Raw genomic sequence first — 16,956 nt, 5'->3', positions numbered from 1 at the left:
AAGATTTGTGAAAATATTTCCCATCAAATTAAATGTGACCTCTAATATATTCCAGAGGGAGCATTTTATGATTAACTCTGAGGGTGTGGGTCTGGAGGCAAGGCAGCAGGTCTCGATTGACTGTGGTGTTTCTTGTGAGGTGAAGTCACATTTTTCTTCTCTTCAGCCTGGGGGACTAGTGTTTACCTTGATTTAATGTCTCATCAGAAGCGTGACATCCACAGCCATCTGGCTGCAGCAGAATTAAATGAAGCATGGCTCTTTCTTCAACTTAAACTTCAAACCTTCAGCCCTAGAGGGGAGGGGCAGGAGATGAAGGGAAAGCAAAAATCTATTGAGCCACCACCAAAACAGTGAGAAAGAAATATTTAACCTGCTTCATTACTCTAGGCACAATTTAGGAACAGAAATAAGGTTTGCACTCAAGAAATCCAGGGGTTAAGTCCAAGTAAGAGGTGTTTTGGGGTTACAGGGAAGCTACTCTAAGAGCTCAGCTCTTCCTGGACCAGTATTCTGCACCCTGCAAGTGACCTTGAGACAAAGGGACAAGCTTTGTCTTTAGAGGAGAAAGAAAGGGAGATTATTTTCAGTGTTTGGAAATTGAATATAAAGCCCTGTCAGGACAAATTTTGCCAGAGCAGCATATTCTTCCTGAGCAAGCACATGAATATAAGAAATGTTAAACTAGGGCAGATTGGGGGCCGAACTGCCTAGAATTCTACCCCTGGCAGAGGGCCACAAAATGGCCGTGGGAACTCAGCATCACAAGTTTCTCTTATGTCCCCAACCCCACATTTTCTGGGGTTTTCTCACCAAAGCCATTGAAGAGTGTCCATGAAATTATTTAAATCTTTCCTGTAACTCTTTTTACTTTGATCCAATACTGTGTCTAAACTCACTCAGTGCTGTGTAAGGTGATACATCCAAATCGTCTTAACCACTTTCATGTTTTGGGGGTAGATCTAAATTCTTACATGTCAGAGTTTGGGGACAATTATATTCATCCTCTGCAAATTCTTCATGACTTCACCAGCTTCTATCCAACCATTCACACTGCAGCCACTCCACTCTCCTACTCCAGGAGGTTGATTATTTTAATTACTTCTTTTTATTTTTCTTCTCTTCCCTCCTGATCTTTATTTTACCTTAGTTGCAGTAAGAATTTTACATGGTGGGTATAGTTTGAAGCTGTATGGACCCCAGAAAAACATGCTCTTACATTTGATCCATTCTTACCCGTTTTAAGTATGACCAATTTGATGAGGTTATTTCAGTTAAGGTATGGCCCGGCTCAATCAGGATAAGTCTTAGTTCTATTATTGGAGTCCTTTATATGTGGAATATACATATATGCATATATACAGAGAGAGAGAGAGAGAGAGAGAGAGAGAGAGAGAGAGAGAACACATGCTACCTGAAGTAAGGGTCTGGATATTAGACAGAACACAGAAGAGAACAGAGAGACCAGGAGATACCACCATATGCCTTTCTGTGTGACACAGAAGCCAAGGATTACTGATACCCAACACCAGAACACTAAACTTCAGGGAGAAAGCATTGCTTTGATGATGCTTTGATTTGGACATTTTTCTGGGCTCAAAACCATGAGTAAACAAATTCTCATTGTTTAACCCAAGCCATTTCATGATATTTGCTTGAACAACCTAGGAAACTAAAACAGTAGGTATTTGGATCATGCTCTTTCTTTAAACAATAGCATTGTAGACTCTCCTATTTCAGTCAATGCTTAGTCCTATAAGAGGCAATGAACTTGCAGAATAAACATGGGTTTGAGTCAGACAGACCTAGGTTTAATTCTTGCCACATCATATACTACCTGTATAACCTTGAGTAACAGAGACTGTTATTTTTAACCCATCTTGATGAGTTATTGTGAAAATTAAGTGATTTGAAGTTCAACAGAGTTATAATAAAATTAAACAGAAGTTTTAAGTTAAATTAATCAATGCTAGTCTCAAGAGAGTCTGGCTTGTTATTGTTTCTATCCTGTACTTTGAGTAACAAAGTTAAAAAGTACAGTGAGTCCAAGTAAATGGCAAAAAGAACTGGCCTCGTTACCTAGCCAGCAAAAACATGGCAGAGTCATTGACTATAATTAAAGATATAGGTCATAGTTTCCTCTGTATATCTGGTGGTACCAGTCTTCAGGAAGCATAATGATGGGAATCCATACCATAGGAAACTTATATCTATCTAAGAAAGGGTTAATGTTTACCATCATATTTTACTACCTTAAGAAAACAGTCTCTAGTATAACAATTTTCATGAACTTCTTTAAAAGCCTTGGGGAGCTCTTGAACAAGAATTGCCCAACAGCATGTCATCTTTTGGAATGAAATTTCTAGAACTTTGGATCTGCTACTATACTTAGCCACTGAATGTGGGCTGCCTTAAAAAAGGAGATGACCTTAGGCATATCTGGCAGGTGAGCAGACACTGAGGGAGTTGATATTTGGAGGCTGTCTGCTGACTGCATTTCCCAGTTGCAGGTAGGCAGCAAGTTCTTTCTCGAAGCAGGGTCAAAGTCTGCCACAATAAAATATTGTCTGTGATGATATATTCTAGTGCTCCTATGTCTTTATTTCTACTTCTTTAATAAAATCTCTGGCCAGATTGTGACATACATCGCTTACTGCTGTGTAACAAAACACTCCAAAATTTGGTGGTTTATAATGACAATGATTTGTTATTTCTCACAATTCTCTGTGTCGGTGGGATTAACTGAATGTTTGTATTGCTGGTCTTACCTGAGATTTAGTTTTCTTCCGTCTCAGTGAAGGATGGAGGGTCTGTGATGGCTTTACTCTCATTTCTCAGGCTTTGATGTTAATTGTTGGCTGGGTCTCTTTCTCCTCGCAATTTTTCATCCTGTAGTTTAGCCTCTTTCTTTGCATGTCACTAGGAATATTCCAAGAGATAAAATTGGAATCTAAAGGACTCTCAAGGATTAAACTCCAGAATTGGCTACATTATACTAATGTCAAAACAAGTCATAAGTTTAGCCAGATCCAAGGGATGGGAAAATAGACTAGTTCTGGATGGAAAGAGCTGCGAAGTGTGGCTCCATTTTGCAATAAACCATAATTTATTCTCTGACTTCACATGAATAATACCCTTACCCTTATCTTCCCAAATCTCATCTCATTACAGCATCATGATCAAGTTTGAAGTCCAAGATCTCAATATAACTTGGAGTAGATCATTTTCATTACCATAGAAATGGTTGTAAAAAAGATAACTGCCATGTAAGAACTGACATTTTTAAAAGAGAAACTTCTTTGATTTCCTCAGTGACACAGGTTACTTTCTACTCTGTACAATGTGATTGACAGATTTTTCTGGGTCACTTTCATATCTTAAAATACCTATTAGTGAAAGATCAGCTGAGTAAAGGCTGTAAGCACAATTCGCATCCTTCACACCCTATAGTGTTAAACACCAAATCCTACCATTGTAGAAAATAAGGCCTGTTACTCCGGATTTGCTCAGTCTGTGTGGCAATTAAGTCTTTCAGATTTTTCATTCCATATTTCACTCCCCTTTAAGCCAAAAAGTGCAAAAGGTATGTTCGTCAAATATACTTTAAAAACTGTAAGATTTCAAGAAAAAATTGAGTTCTCATTTTTTCTTCTCTTGAAGTGTGACAGGCCATCCAAAATTTATTGAATTGGTCCACAGCTAATTTGGAAACGTATGCTCACAAGAGAGGCATCTCAAAATTTTCACTTTAAAATATAATGATATATGTAGATTCTCTTTCCAGTAAAATGATCATACACTTAGGATTTGGGGATTCATGGATACCCTGAAATCTCTCATGGTAATGCCATAATTCTTAAAATTTAGCAGGTTTATGAATCATTTGGGTACTTGTCAACAAAGGCAAAGACCCAGGCTTCAGGTTCTGGCATTTGTGATCTGAGTAAAACTGAGTAATAATCAGATATGTACATTTTTACAAAATCTTCAGATGATTCTGATGCAGGTCATCCTTTGCTATGTTTTGAGAAACTGAGAATCCATGAATCCTAAATTAAAATGTTTTATCTCTTTGGTCATATACTGAAGGGACTGAAAAGAGCAGATGAATTATTTTTGCTTTTCTTTTATTCAAGTCCACTTCACAAGAATTTCGATGATTATAACAGCTATTACAACTGAGTCATCTAATGATGACACTGGAGTATACTCCAAATGGATAAAGTCTGTCTGTACGTATGGAAAAGTCATACAGACTTCAATGGTAACTTGGTTGCAATTTTTAAAATGTCTTGATTGTGCATTTGAACATACCCCAAACTGTTATTAAAGACTAAACACTATTTATATTCTGCAAACGATGCTTCTAATTACAATTACATATGTGTATCCATTTTCATATAGTTGGAACTTAGTTTGTTGATCTGCAACTTTCCTGCATCATTTTTCCAGATACAGTGTTATAGGTATTTCTATGTATTATAAATAGCCAAGGTATTCCACTGTGCTTATGGGTCAGAATGTGTTTGTGCTCATTGATAAGGTTTTGGGGGTGTAGATAATATTTAACATCACTACTACATAGTGGTACCTCTTTTTAAAAAAAAGTCATTATTGTGAGAAGGAATTACGAAGTGAAAACACTATTGAAACTAATCTCAAAAGATTCTTGGGCCTTAGATTCATGTATAACTAGTCCACAAAGAGTGGATAAAAACTGAACCAAAAATATCATCAAGAAAGTAAACATGATTTTAGGCATTGGTGTGACTAGATCCTGGACAGGAGCATAGTAACTAGAAATAGATTTAAAAAAAGAAAAAAAATGGAAAAGTTTTAAATTGGTTCATGTCACAAAAAAAGACATCAACTCTAGTTTCATACATGTTTGCAAGGATGTCAGAGGGCAGTTGTGTGTTATAGAAAGAGAATTAAATCAAAATGATATTGTGTGATATTTCACAGACTCCCTAAATAGACAAAATATGCTTCCTTATAGTAGGTTAAAAAATTTGACCAGTGGTTATATATTTATGCTACAGTATATGCCTGCTTTCTTGAAATCTGTTGGAAGTATAATTTGGACAGAAGGAGGGAATCTGATAAATTTTTTTACTACCAGACTATTTTATTACTGAGAAAGTAAGAGAATCAATGTAGGTAAAATCATCCTGGACTTAATTTTAACTAAGAAGAAACATGGATTATTAACATTCACAGTATATGCCTAATACCAAAGAAAAGGAACACTAGAATTCATGTGCCCTAGACTTAAAAAGCCAATTTTAAAAAAAGCTTCCTTGAGCTTCTGAAAGGAGAAATAGCTAATAAAGGATGGAAAGTTCTAAAAATGTAATTCTAGACTGTACAAAAATTTTGAAAAGTTCAATGAGAAAGTCAAAAGGAAAGACATCTAAGGGAAACAATGCAACTGCATAGGTATTTCATTCTAAGCCCAAGTTCATAAAGGGCGTCCACAGAAGATACAAAGAGAGATATATAATGAAAGATGAATATAAAGGAATGACAGGAATGTAAGAAAGAATCAAGAAGACTAAAGCATGGAATGAGTTGAGCTTTAGACAGAGAGAGAGAAAAAAGTGCCAAATGTAACTATTCTAACTATTAAGATTGATTAGGTGGTATAGTTCAATGACATAAAAGAGGGGTTCAATAATCTTGAGACGTGCAAATGCTGTTTCAATTATCAAAGACAGACCTAGTTAATACCAGAAAGTATGAACTAAACAAATTAATTTTAATTCTTATCAGCTATGACATCATATTTTTAAATAGAAGATTTCTGAGCTTTTAAAAAAGAATGTGGTGACCACAAGGAATCAATATGTATTCACTGAGAATAAGGGAAGCCATATGATTGCATAATATTTAAAAAAAGAGATTGACTGTTAATACAGAAAAAAGTAATTGACTTAGTGCATATTGACTTCAGTGAAAGATTTGCTAATTTTCCTTGATGTTTTTTAGGATAAAATGGTAAAACATTTCATGGATTATTAAGCAAATTCGTAGTTCATTGTCTAATAGCTGTTGTTTTATTTCTATAGAAGGAGATATTCATTTCACTAGAAAATTGCTCTGATCTTGGCTCTATCCAGCTCAAAATTCCTACCAATGTTTTGAATGGGTATAGATAAAAAGAAATCTCCTAGGAACAATGTTATTTACCCATATTGATGCCTGGACATGATAAATGAATCTGAGTCTGGTAGAGCCTCACTGAAATATGAAGATGACAAGAAGAATTTGTTGAATATTCCTAACTCTCGCTCTGTGAAAAGAACTATTGAATGTTTATCCCCTCTATGCTAGTCTGAACAATGTCCCTCCCAAAATGTCCACATTCTAATTCCTAAAAATTGTGAATTGTTACCTTACCTCATCAAAGGGACTTTACAGGTATGATTAAATTAAGAATCTTGAGATGGGGAGATCATTTTGCATTATCCAGGTGAGTGCAATGAACCACCCCTGGTACCCATGGACCCAATGGGATGGCGTCCCTATAATAAGAGGGACATAAAGGTCAGAATCAGAGAAGAAGATGTGAAGATGGAAGCAAAAGAATCAGAGTGATATGGAACAACAGACAAAGAAACTGAACCTCTAGAAGATGGAAACTTCTAGAATCCGGAAAAGGCAAGGAAATGAATTCTCCCTTAATGCTGTCAAAAGCACCCAGTTCTGCTAACACATTTTGGGTTCTGGTTTCGGGAACCATAAGATATATTTATGTTGTTATAAGCCACTGTGCCATTTTGAGCCTTTTGTGCACCCCAGAAAAGCTGATTCCTTTTTCCTAATCCAATCTTGTGGAGACTCTGGTGAGTTCTTTTTGATTAAGCTGCTTCCAAGGAGATGTGACCCACCCAATTGTGGGTGGGGCCTTTTGATTAGATGGTTTCTACAGAGATGTGCCTCCACCCATTCAAGGTGGGTCACTCACCAAGTCCTGTAAGAGGGAACTGTTTTCAGAAAAAGACAGAGTCAACACAGACAGAGACATTTGGAGCTGCAGGGGAAAAAATGCCCCCAGGGGAGTCTTTTGAAATGCCAGCTTTCTTGAAATCTGTCAGAAGTATAATTTGGATAGAAGGAGGGAATCTGATAATTTTTTTTACTACCAGCAAAAGCTAACAGGTGTAGCCATGTGCCTTCCCAGCTGACAGAGATGTTCTGAACCCATCAGCTTTTCTTGAGCCAATGTAGCTTAATCTGGATGCCTTAGTTTGGACATTTTTATAGCCTTAGAACTATAAACTTGCAACTTAATAAATTCCATTTTTAAAAGCCATTCCATTTCTGGTATATTGCATTCTGGCAGCTTTAGCAAACTAAAATATTCACCAAGTTTTTGGTGATTTGTTATGCATCAATAGGAAATTAATGCTCCCCCATATCAAAAACTAAGGGACATATGGTGGGATATGGCACAAATTTTTAGTTCCTCTTGAAGGGGGAACAGATGAGGACCATTAACTATTAAGTCTAAGTAAACTCATCTCATCTAGTTTGGACCCATCTCAACATATCCTACATTGTTCTTTTTCCATTTTTTCCTACAAGGCATAACTGCTCTTGTTTCAGTGCCCTTATTACCTGGCACTATGCTAAATTTTCATTGGTGGAATCACAACTTTTCAGTGCAGGCTCTTCACCAGATGATTTCACTGAAGGCATCATTTCCTCCAAAGGTTAGTACTCTCTATAGGGTATTGTAGCTCTGTCTCTCCAGTCCAAATGTTTTCTGTCTGTATCTTTTTTGTTGTCATGTGTCCTCTGCTCTAGTACCATATTTCTTGGTACACTATGTCAACAAGAGGGGAGCTTAGATACCCTTATAGAAAGAGCACACTCAGTTGAAAGTAACTGTAGTGATTTCAGGCGATAACTAGATGGAACAAATTATATAAGTAAAATGTTGAGATACCAGGCCAATTGAATGTTAGAGGAATTATGGTATAGGAGCCGTAAGAGCTAGTTCTTTAATAAATCACCCAAGCAGCAAATGCCATTCTTAATATTTCAAATGAAGTGAGGACAGTCATTTGCACAGAAAAGGTTGTTGGTGAGGGGTTCTCTTTCTCATCTTAAGACCATTCCCTTGAATTCTTTATTAGGTTAGTAATTTATCTTAGGAGTCAAATCCAAGTTTAACTAGCTCAGTCCAGCAGTTCAAGCTTGAATCAAAGGATGACACAATCACAAAAGTCAGAAGTCATAATAAAGGCATGCTTTACATTCAATCAGCAAACCAATGGGTAGTCATCACCCATTTTCTCACTAAAAAAAGAGTTAATGCCCTCTGTGTGAGGAAGACAATGGAACAATCAGACTTCTACCAACAACACCTTCTCAAGAATCCTAAATACAACACAGATTGTCTGGGAAAGGATGCTAGAACAAGATACCATCATAAAATGATTAAATTTTGAGAGCAAACCTAGAACAGAAATCTAGGCATAATGTAAGATAAAGTTTTGGTCATATAAAACACTACAGCTCTACAGATACCTTTGCAACAATATCTGGCTTTTTGCCACATAAAATATATGGATAGTCTAAGGTGAAGATTATAAAATGATAAAAAACATTCAAAAACAAAATTGTGTTTAATATACAAGAAAATACATTGCCCAAATAAATATTCAGTCCAATTAACGGTTATCAACAAAGGCCCAAAGGAAATCAGCAACTTTCAAATAAATATTTATTTGTTCCATCTAGTTATCCCCTGAAATCACTACAGTTACTTTCAACTGAGTGTGCTCTTTCTATAAGGGTATTTAAGCTCCCCTCTTGTTGACATAGTGTACCAAGAAATATGGTACTAGAGCAGAGGACACATGACAACAAAAAAGATACAGACAGAAAACATTTGGACTGGAGAGACAGAGCTATAATACTAATATAGCTTTTATATTAGTATTATAATTATACTACTACTAATAATAATAAAGAGAATTGTCTAAATTGGGAATCATCAATGATAAACACTGGGATTGGCCACTTGAGTCCTAGTCCCTAGCTCTGCTAACCCCCCAATTGAATCTATTGAGTCTCCATCAGAATTGTTAGCTCTGTCTTTGTTAGGATTCTATTATCAGTAAAGAGGATTATAAGGAAATGTATGCCAGTCATTTAGAAGTATGTATGACATCAAAGATAGCTCTACAGTGAAGAACCTGTCTGATATATCAAGATCTGACAGTGAAGAGAGTTTCTAAAAGGCTTTTTTCCAAACTAACCAATTGAGAACTTTTTCGTGGACTCCCTCATTCAGTCTTCCAGTAGACGGAGAGAACATAAAGAGGGCATTTCTTTAACATGCCAACAAATATGCATCAAATATCAATAATAAGGAATTAAAAACTGAGACAGCTAAGCACTTTATTGTTGGAGAGGATGGGAAGAAGAACCCTTCCACAGTTTGAAGAGAAGTTACTTGAATCGTCTGTAATCTAGCAGTCCCATGACTCATTCTAATCTGGCACTGCTCCAATGCATACACTCACTGCTGACCTTGATACTATCTGCCAGAATCTCCATCTGACCACTCCGCCTCACTTATCCTGTTAGTCCTTCAAGACCTAGTTTGGATGTTATTATCTCAAACTTGTCCTCAGCTGGATACTCCCTCTTCTGAGTTCCTATAGGATGCTGCATTATTTCTTTCTTTCTGGTATCATTCCAACTTACTATTTTACCTATTAGATTAAGCAATTTGAAGGAAGAAATTGTCAGTTTTTCACAGATGCAGTTATTGCCAATTTTGAATTCTAGATGCATGAAAAAGATCTCTTGAATGACTAGTAAAAATGAATGCATGCATGACTTCTTCATAAACTGAAGAGAACAGACTTCTAAAAGGATAAAGTTCTTAGCAATAGTCTCTAAGGATAGGACTTTAGAGCTTAATGGTCTCTAAAATAATTTAAGTCTCATGAGGAAATGAATTTTTCCGTATTGTTCATTGCTGTGTCCCTAGCACCTAGACCAGCACTCGATAGACAGGAGGTCCCTGGTATGTGTTAAATGGATGAGTAAATGGAAATTAATGAACCAGAGGATCATTTGAAGTAAACTGCTGCTTTAAAATATCAATGGGAAGAATCTCAAAAGTGACCATAGTGATAGCTTGACTGGTATTTTACAATTCACAAAACATACTAACTTCATTTAATTCTCTGTCCCATGTTGATCTGTGGATTTTATTATAAGCACCCCTACTATGCAGGTGAGGAGGAAACTTGAGTTGAGAGACTAACACAGCCAGAAGTGAAACCCTGGTTCTAAGAGGCCAAATTCTGTGATATTTTCAATATACTTTCTCAAACCATGACAATAGACTTAATGGTAGGGTGAAAAAAAAAGGAGCCTCTTTGCAGAAGTAACACAGCTTTCTTTAAAAAATAGGCATTTGAAAGGTCTGGCCACAAAGTAAATAGAAATAAAGTAAATTCTTATGGTTCCCTGAATGACATAAAAAAAAGATTATACAAGACGACATGTCAGGAATACAGTTCTCATCTCTAAATATAGAAGAAAATCAACCACAAAGACCTTTTATGAAACATTCCAGTGACAAAGAAGATAGATCTGATTTTAACCACTTGAGTGAATCTGTCAATATGCATGCCTTCAGTGACAAGCAGTTTACAAGTCCTGGAATAATTCAGAAAGGGTAAGTTGTTTGTAGGAATGAATATAAGCACTGGTTATTTGTCACTATAGTGTAAGGAATAATATATAGTGATGGCATAGGAAAAAACTGTAAGGATTATTATCTAACCATATCTAGTGAAAATGATATCAGTTCAACTTTTAGATGTACAAAGAGATGATTGGAGTTGAATTTATAATATAGCCCTATGTTTTTTTCATCCAATCAGTGATGTTTAAAGGCATTGCCTGAAATACCTGTCGTATCACTGTGTCCACCCCTCCTCAAATATATCTACATCCTGATTTCTGGAATCTGGGTATGTTACCTTACATGACCAAAAGAATCTTTGCAAATGTGACTAAATTAAGTATCTTGAGATTGGGAGATTATCCTGAATTATTCAGGTGGACCCCACATACAGTAAAATATATCTTTACAGAGAGACAAGAAGAGAAGGCAATGTGTCCAAAGAGACAGAGATTGGAATGATGTGGCCATGAGCCAAGGAATGCCAGCAGCCCTCAGAAGGTAAAAGAGGCAAGGAATGGATTCTCCCCTAGAGCCTCCAGAGAGAGCTCAGACCTGCCGATACCCAGTGAACTGATTTCTTCCAGAACTGTGAGAGAAAAAAATTTTTTTCTTAAAGTACTAACTTTGTGGTAATTTTTAGCAGATATCATAGGAAATGAGTACAGCCACCTATACATATAGCACTAGAAGGTAGTTTTGCTAAAACCATATCTTGATTTAACTGAGGAGGTTGATATAATCACTAGGGGAAAAGAAACTTTTGAACTTGACTCTGGTCCTAAAATTGGGAACTGTCTGCCTGATACTGGTAGAGAACTCCATCATTTCTCTTCACTAGTGATTTCAAACTATATTTGAACTATTTTGGATTAACACATGGAAGTAGTCAAGTGGCAAGCATGGTGGAGGGAATAGTCTTATGCTGAATGATCTCTATGAAAAACTCCATATAAATTTTTATAATATTGCCTCCCTAGTAAGAATTTCCAGGTCTAACAAGATATGATGTTTAATTTCATGTGCTAACTTTGCTAGGTTATGGTGTCCAGTTGTTTTGTCAAGCAAGCACTTGTCTGATTGCTACTGTGAATGTATATCATAGATGGACTTGCATCCATAATTGTATGACTGTATCTGTGGCTGATTGTATCTACAGTTTAAACAGAGGTTGCCTCAGCAATGGGAGAATCTTCTCATCCAATCAGTGGAGGTCTTAAAAACCAGAATTAGGATTTCCATGAGTCAGAAGGAATTTCTGCTTCTACTTCACCACCCAGCTTCCCCCCTGGGGAATCTGACTTCACTTTTATCAGAGTTTCCATTTTGCTGCCTGCCCTATGGAATTTGGATTGCCAGGCCCCGTGGTTATATAAGCCAGTTACTAAAATATCTCTGTCCCCCATTTATCTATCTATATAATGTATGTGTGTGTATATGTGTATCTGTATCCTGTTGGTACTTTTTCTCTGGAGAACCCTTACTAATACACAGGACTTTGTTAAATTTCCCTTCAGGGACCCAACAGGAATTACTCATGGCAATCAAAATTCTGTATAAATCTGTATTCTCACAATAGGCCTGTTAAGCCAAGACCTTTAACTTCACTTTATAGATGAGGAAACTGAGGCTTAGCAAAACTAAATAACTTGCCCAAAGTCACACAGCCAAAAAAGTAATCTAGATTCAAACCTGGATCTCCAATTAACCATTTCCAAATTTTGACATAGCACCTTGAGTTGTAAAGCCCTTTCATGGTCCAATTATTTGAAAGTCTGTTTATATATTTTTTTCTGTCTTCTCAAGTGTTGAAAAAGAAAGGAAGATTACAAATAAGTGTATATATGTATTGTATGTGTCAGTGTGACACACACATATATATATATATATACACACACACACACACACATTATAAGTCACTGTGCTTGGCTCAGGGAATAAATAAACACAACACTGGAAAAGTAACACAAGGCCCTTGAAACCTCTATATAAGGTTTTAAGTAAAGGAGCAATATGATCTCTTTACACTTTAAAAAGAGAACCCTAACTGCAGTAGGAAGAATGGATGGCAAAGACCAAACATAAAAGCAAGAAGGAAGACTGGTTAGAAGATTATTTCAAGGATCCAGGAGAGAGTTCATGGCAGCTTGCATGAGGGAGATGACAGTGGAAGTGGGGAGAAGCAGATGAGTTTGCAATATAGTTTAGAAATAGAATCAACAGATTCAAAGAAATATTTGTTGAGAGGATGCCTCTTGGGTTTTTAGCTTAGGCAACTAGGGGCCATGGAGGAGGCTGTGGGAAGAACAGATGGAGTAGTGTGGGCAAAGGTAGAAATTAAGAAACCCATTTTGGATACAACTAAAATAGTCTCATTCTTAGATAGCTAAGTACAAATATCAAGTAGGTAACTGAACACATGTATCCAAAGCTCAGGGGTGAGGTCAATGCAACAGACAAACATTTGCAAGTAATCAGCATTAGAATCAGAGTTAAAATAAATGTTGGAAATCTGACATTATTTTTCTGATTATCTAAGAAACTGATGCTTATTTTCTTTACCAGAGTCTTAATTTTAAGCATTATTTCTGTTCCTTCTCACTTTTACAACATTTTTTACTTAAATTAATATTATTAAAAATACCCTTGAGCCCCTTTTTCCATTTATTCTTTGAATTTGTGTACTCAATGAAGTAATTTCTCTATAAGAAAGCGAAATGTGATAAAATTTATCCATACTAGATACAGTTTTTCTCATTAGAGATGACAAGTTCTAAAAATTCCATTTTTAGTAGCTTTATTTTTTTATCAGATGGAAGTTAGATTGATTCCTTGATAAAGTAATCACAAAAATTACAGAAAGAATATCATTGTAACTATCATAATACTTCATGCAATTATATATTTTTTTTACTCTGGGAAGTGTTCTAGTTTGCTAGCTGCCAGAATGCAATATGCCAGAAACAGAATGGCTCTTAAAAGAGGGAATTTTTTAAGATGCAAGTTTAGTTTTAAGGCCATGAAAATGTCCCAATTAAAGTAAGTCTATAAAAATGTCCAAATTTTTATAAGTCTATAAAAATGTCACCAACAGGAGATTCCCATCACTCAAGAAAGGCCGATGAAGTTCAGGGTTTGTCTCTCAACTGGAAAGGCACATGGTGAACATGGTGGCATCTGCTAGTTTTCTCTCCAGGCTTCTTGTTTCATTATGCTTCCCAGGGGGTATATTCCTTCTTCAACTCTAAAAGTCACTGGCTGCATGGACTCTGGCTCTCATCATTCTCTTGTCATTCTGAAGCTTTCTCCAAAATGCTTCCTCTTTTAAAGGATTCCAGTAAACTAATCAAGGACCGTGTGGAATGTTGGAGTCATGTCTCCATCTAATCAAGTTTAATACCCACAATTGGGTGAGTCAAATCTCTGTGAAGATAACCTAATCAAGTTTCCAACCTATAGTACTGAATAAGGATTAGAAGAAAGGGCTGCCTTTACGAAATGGGATTAGGATTAAAGCATGACTTTTCTAGGGTACATAAAACCTTTCAAACCAGCACAGAAAGTTAAATATTTCTCAGCTAACTCTTGCAAGAATAATTTGCTGTACCAAATTACTAGAGATGTTATGAAATTATTTTGTGTAAATTGGATGATTTTTTAAAAATTGTATGTAAATATACTAGAGAAACTCTCTATCATTATTACCATTGGTTGAATTGTGACCCTTTCCAAAAAGATATGCCCAAATCCTAATCCTTGAGACCTGTGAATGTGACTTTATTTGGAAATAGGGTCTTTGCATATGTAATTAGTTAAGATGAGATCATACTAGATTAGGGTGGCCCCAATCCAATCCAATTTTATTGGTGTCCTGATAAGAAGAGGGAACAAGACACAGACACAAGATGCAAAGAGGAGAACACCTACTAAAAACAAAGGCAGAAATTAAAGTGATGCATCTAAAAGTAAAAGAATGCCAAGCATTATCTACAACCACCAGAACTAGGAGAGAGAGGTGGAACAGATTTTTCCCTAGTAACTTCAGAAAGCACACGCTCTGGCCAAACCTTGGTTTCAAACCTCTGGTCTATAGAACTATGAGAGAATAAATTTCTGCTGTTTTAAGCTATTCAATTCATGGTAATGTATTGCAGATGCTCTAGGAAACTAATACAATGATCTCACTAAAAATGATCAAGTCTGTCAGCACTATGATGTGATTCATAGTTTTGGCAGACAGTGTTCATGCTTCAGCCTAAGCATTCCACTTAAAGTCACTGTTCTGGTTTGCTAAAACTGACAAAATGCAATATACCAAAATGGGCTGACTTTTAACAATGGAAATTGATTAGCTTACAAGTTTACAGTTCTAAGCCTGTGAAAATGTCCAGATTCAGGCATCAACAGGATGATATCTTCTCCCTGAAGAAAGGCTGCTCGCAATCTGGGGGCTCTTCTGTCACATGGCAAGGCAAATGGTCAGCATCTGCTGGCCCTTCTCTCCTGAGTTTCATTGCTTCTGGCTTCTGACTGTGTGATCTTCTTTTAAAGCTTCTGTCTCACAGCTCCACTGGGGCTCTTTTCCACGAGCTTCTCTGAGTTTTCTGTGTGTCCTTCGCCCTCTTAAAAAGGACTTCAGTAAGAGGATTAAAACCTACCTTGAATGAAGTGGCCCAAATCTCAACTGAAATTACCCAGCCAAAAGGCTCCACTTACAATGTGCCTACATCCACAGGAATGGATTAGCTGATCTTTTTCAAGCGTGATCTTTTCTGGGGTACATACAATCTTATACTACCACAGTCACCACCCAGGGATTAGCTGATACTGAGATTTCTCCTTTGATATTTTCCTGTGGATCAGAAAGCTTTTCTTTTCAAACTTTCAAGACAAAAAAAGGTCTTATGACTTACTTCTCATCCTGTAACAGGGTTGTTTACCAACCTCCTAGAAGAGGCTATCAATGTGTCTAGGAGTCCTACAACTACCTTTCTAAGGTAAGTGCTCTCAGAGTCAAACTGTTTTATCCCTCTAAGAGAGATTTTACAAGTGATTTCAAATGATTTTTGTTGTTGATTTTCCTCATCCCATGTAAAAAAGAATCACAATGTAATCCCTTTTGGCTCATTCCATTCCATGGATAATAAAGAATAACAAATCAGTTCTAGTTAAGAAATAGAGAAAACATAAGCCATAAGCAATTTTTGAAGAATTTCCTTACTTTCTAAGTTTAAGAATATTTTCACAACATAGTAGGTATCATGTGGCAAAGAATGGCTTTCAACTAGGAAGCTCCATCTCACCATATTAACAAACCATTATGTATCTATACACGCATTAATCTGTGTACACCTTTAAAATGATAGCAAGGTGAGAAGACTTCTGTTTTGGCAATGTCAGAATAATTTGTTCTATACTTGCCCTCCTGCTGGAATCAACCAGACAACTGGGGAGAAAAAAGGAAAGAAATAACAGGGAAGGACTCTGATTACTACAGAAAGGAAATACATAAGTTAAGTGCTATGATAATACCAGAATTATCCCTGGAGATAGCTTTGTAACATGATGTAGGGAGGGAAAATCAAAACAGAGTCTGGTAGGCTCACTGAATTGAGGATATGGAGATTAAAGGTCATGGAGATGAAAATATCTGATATTTGTGGGATTGAGAGGAGGGAACAATGCAGGAAAAGAACTCCAAAAATTCGCACTGGGGTCCCTCATGTATGTTAATGAATATGGAGCTGCGTATAATGTATGGTACAACTGCACATGGCCAGGCAAGTACTACTGGGGAGCTGTAAGGTTAACAATTCCCAGAAATCTCACAGAACTGAGACACGTTCAAGTTCAAACCAGCCAGAATGAAAAATCTTTGTTGAATACCTGGGGTATTCAGTAGAAGCCCCAAACATTGCACTTTTGTAGCTAGATGATCCCTAGAGTAAAGGGTATGCTAGATCTTCCCATTTTTAAAAATTTAAAAGCAAGCCTCAAAAGGATCAAGTTGATCTGCAAGTAAATGCGCTGACTGCCAGGACAAAATTCAACACTTTTTTCATAGAAGATAACATTCATTAATGGAAGGCAATGAAGTCCAAAAACTAAACAACATAAAAATACAATGTCCAGTATCCACACATACACAAAAATTAAATTAATTAATAGAAATATATCTACATCTATATTTGGTAGTTAGGTTCAGGTGTCAACTTGGCCAGATGAAGGTGCCTAGTTCTGTT

The 16,956-nt window shown here is 36.5% G+C and overlaps 1 protein-coding gene across 1 annotated transcript in view; it reads left to right on the top strand.

The window, feature by feature from the left end:
- LOC143648382 (uncharacterized) overlaps window positions 1-15,700 on the top strand; it is a 239,889-nt gene extending 224,189 nt beyond the window's left edge. The window contains exon 3 of the transcript XR_013158525.1: window positions 15,645-15,700. The gene's annotated coding sequence lies outside the window, so the exon portion shown is untranslated. The remainder of the gene's footprint in view (window positions 1-15,644) is intronic.
- The last annotated feature ends 1,256 nt before the right edge of the window (window positions 15,701-16,956 follow it).

Source organism: Tamandua tetradactyla, chromosome 10, assembly GCF_023851605.1.
Source record: "Tamandua tetradactyla isolate mTamTet1 chromosome 10, mTamTet1.pri, whole genome shotgun sequence".
Lineage (NCBI taxonomy): Eukaryota > Metazoa > Chordata > Mammalia > Pilosa > Myrmecophagidae > Tamandua > Tamandua tetradactyla.
The sequence above is the reverse complement of the archived record's forward strand: the minus strand, read 5'-3'. Positions and strand labels throughout refer to the sequence as shown.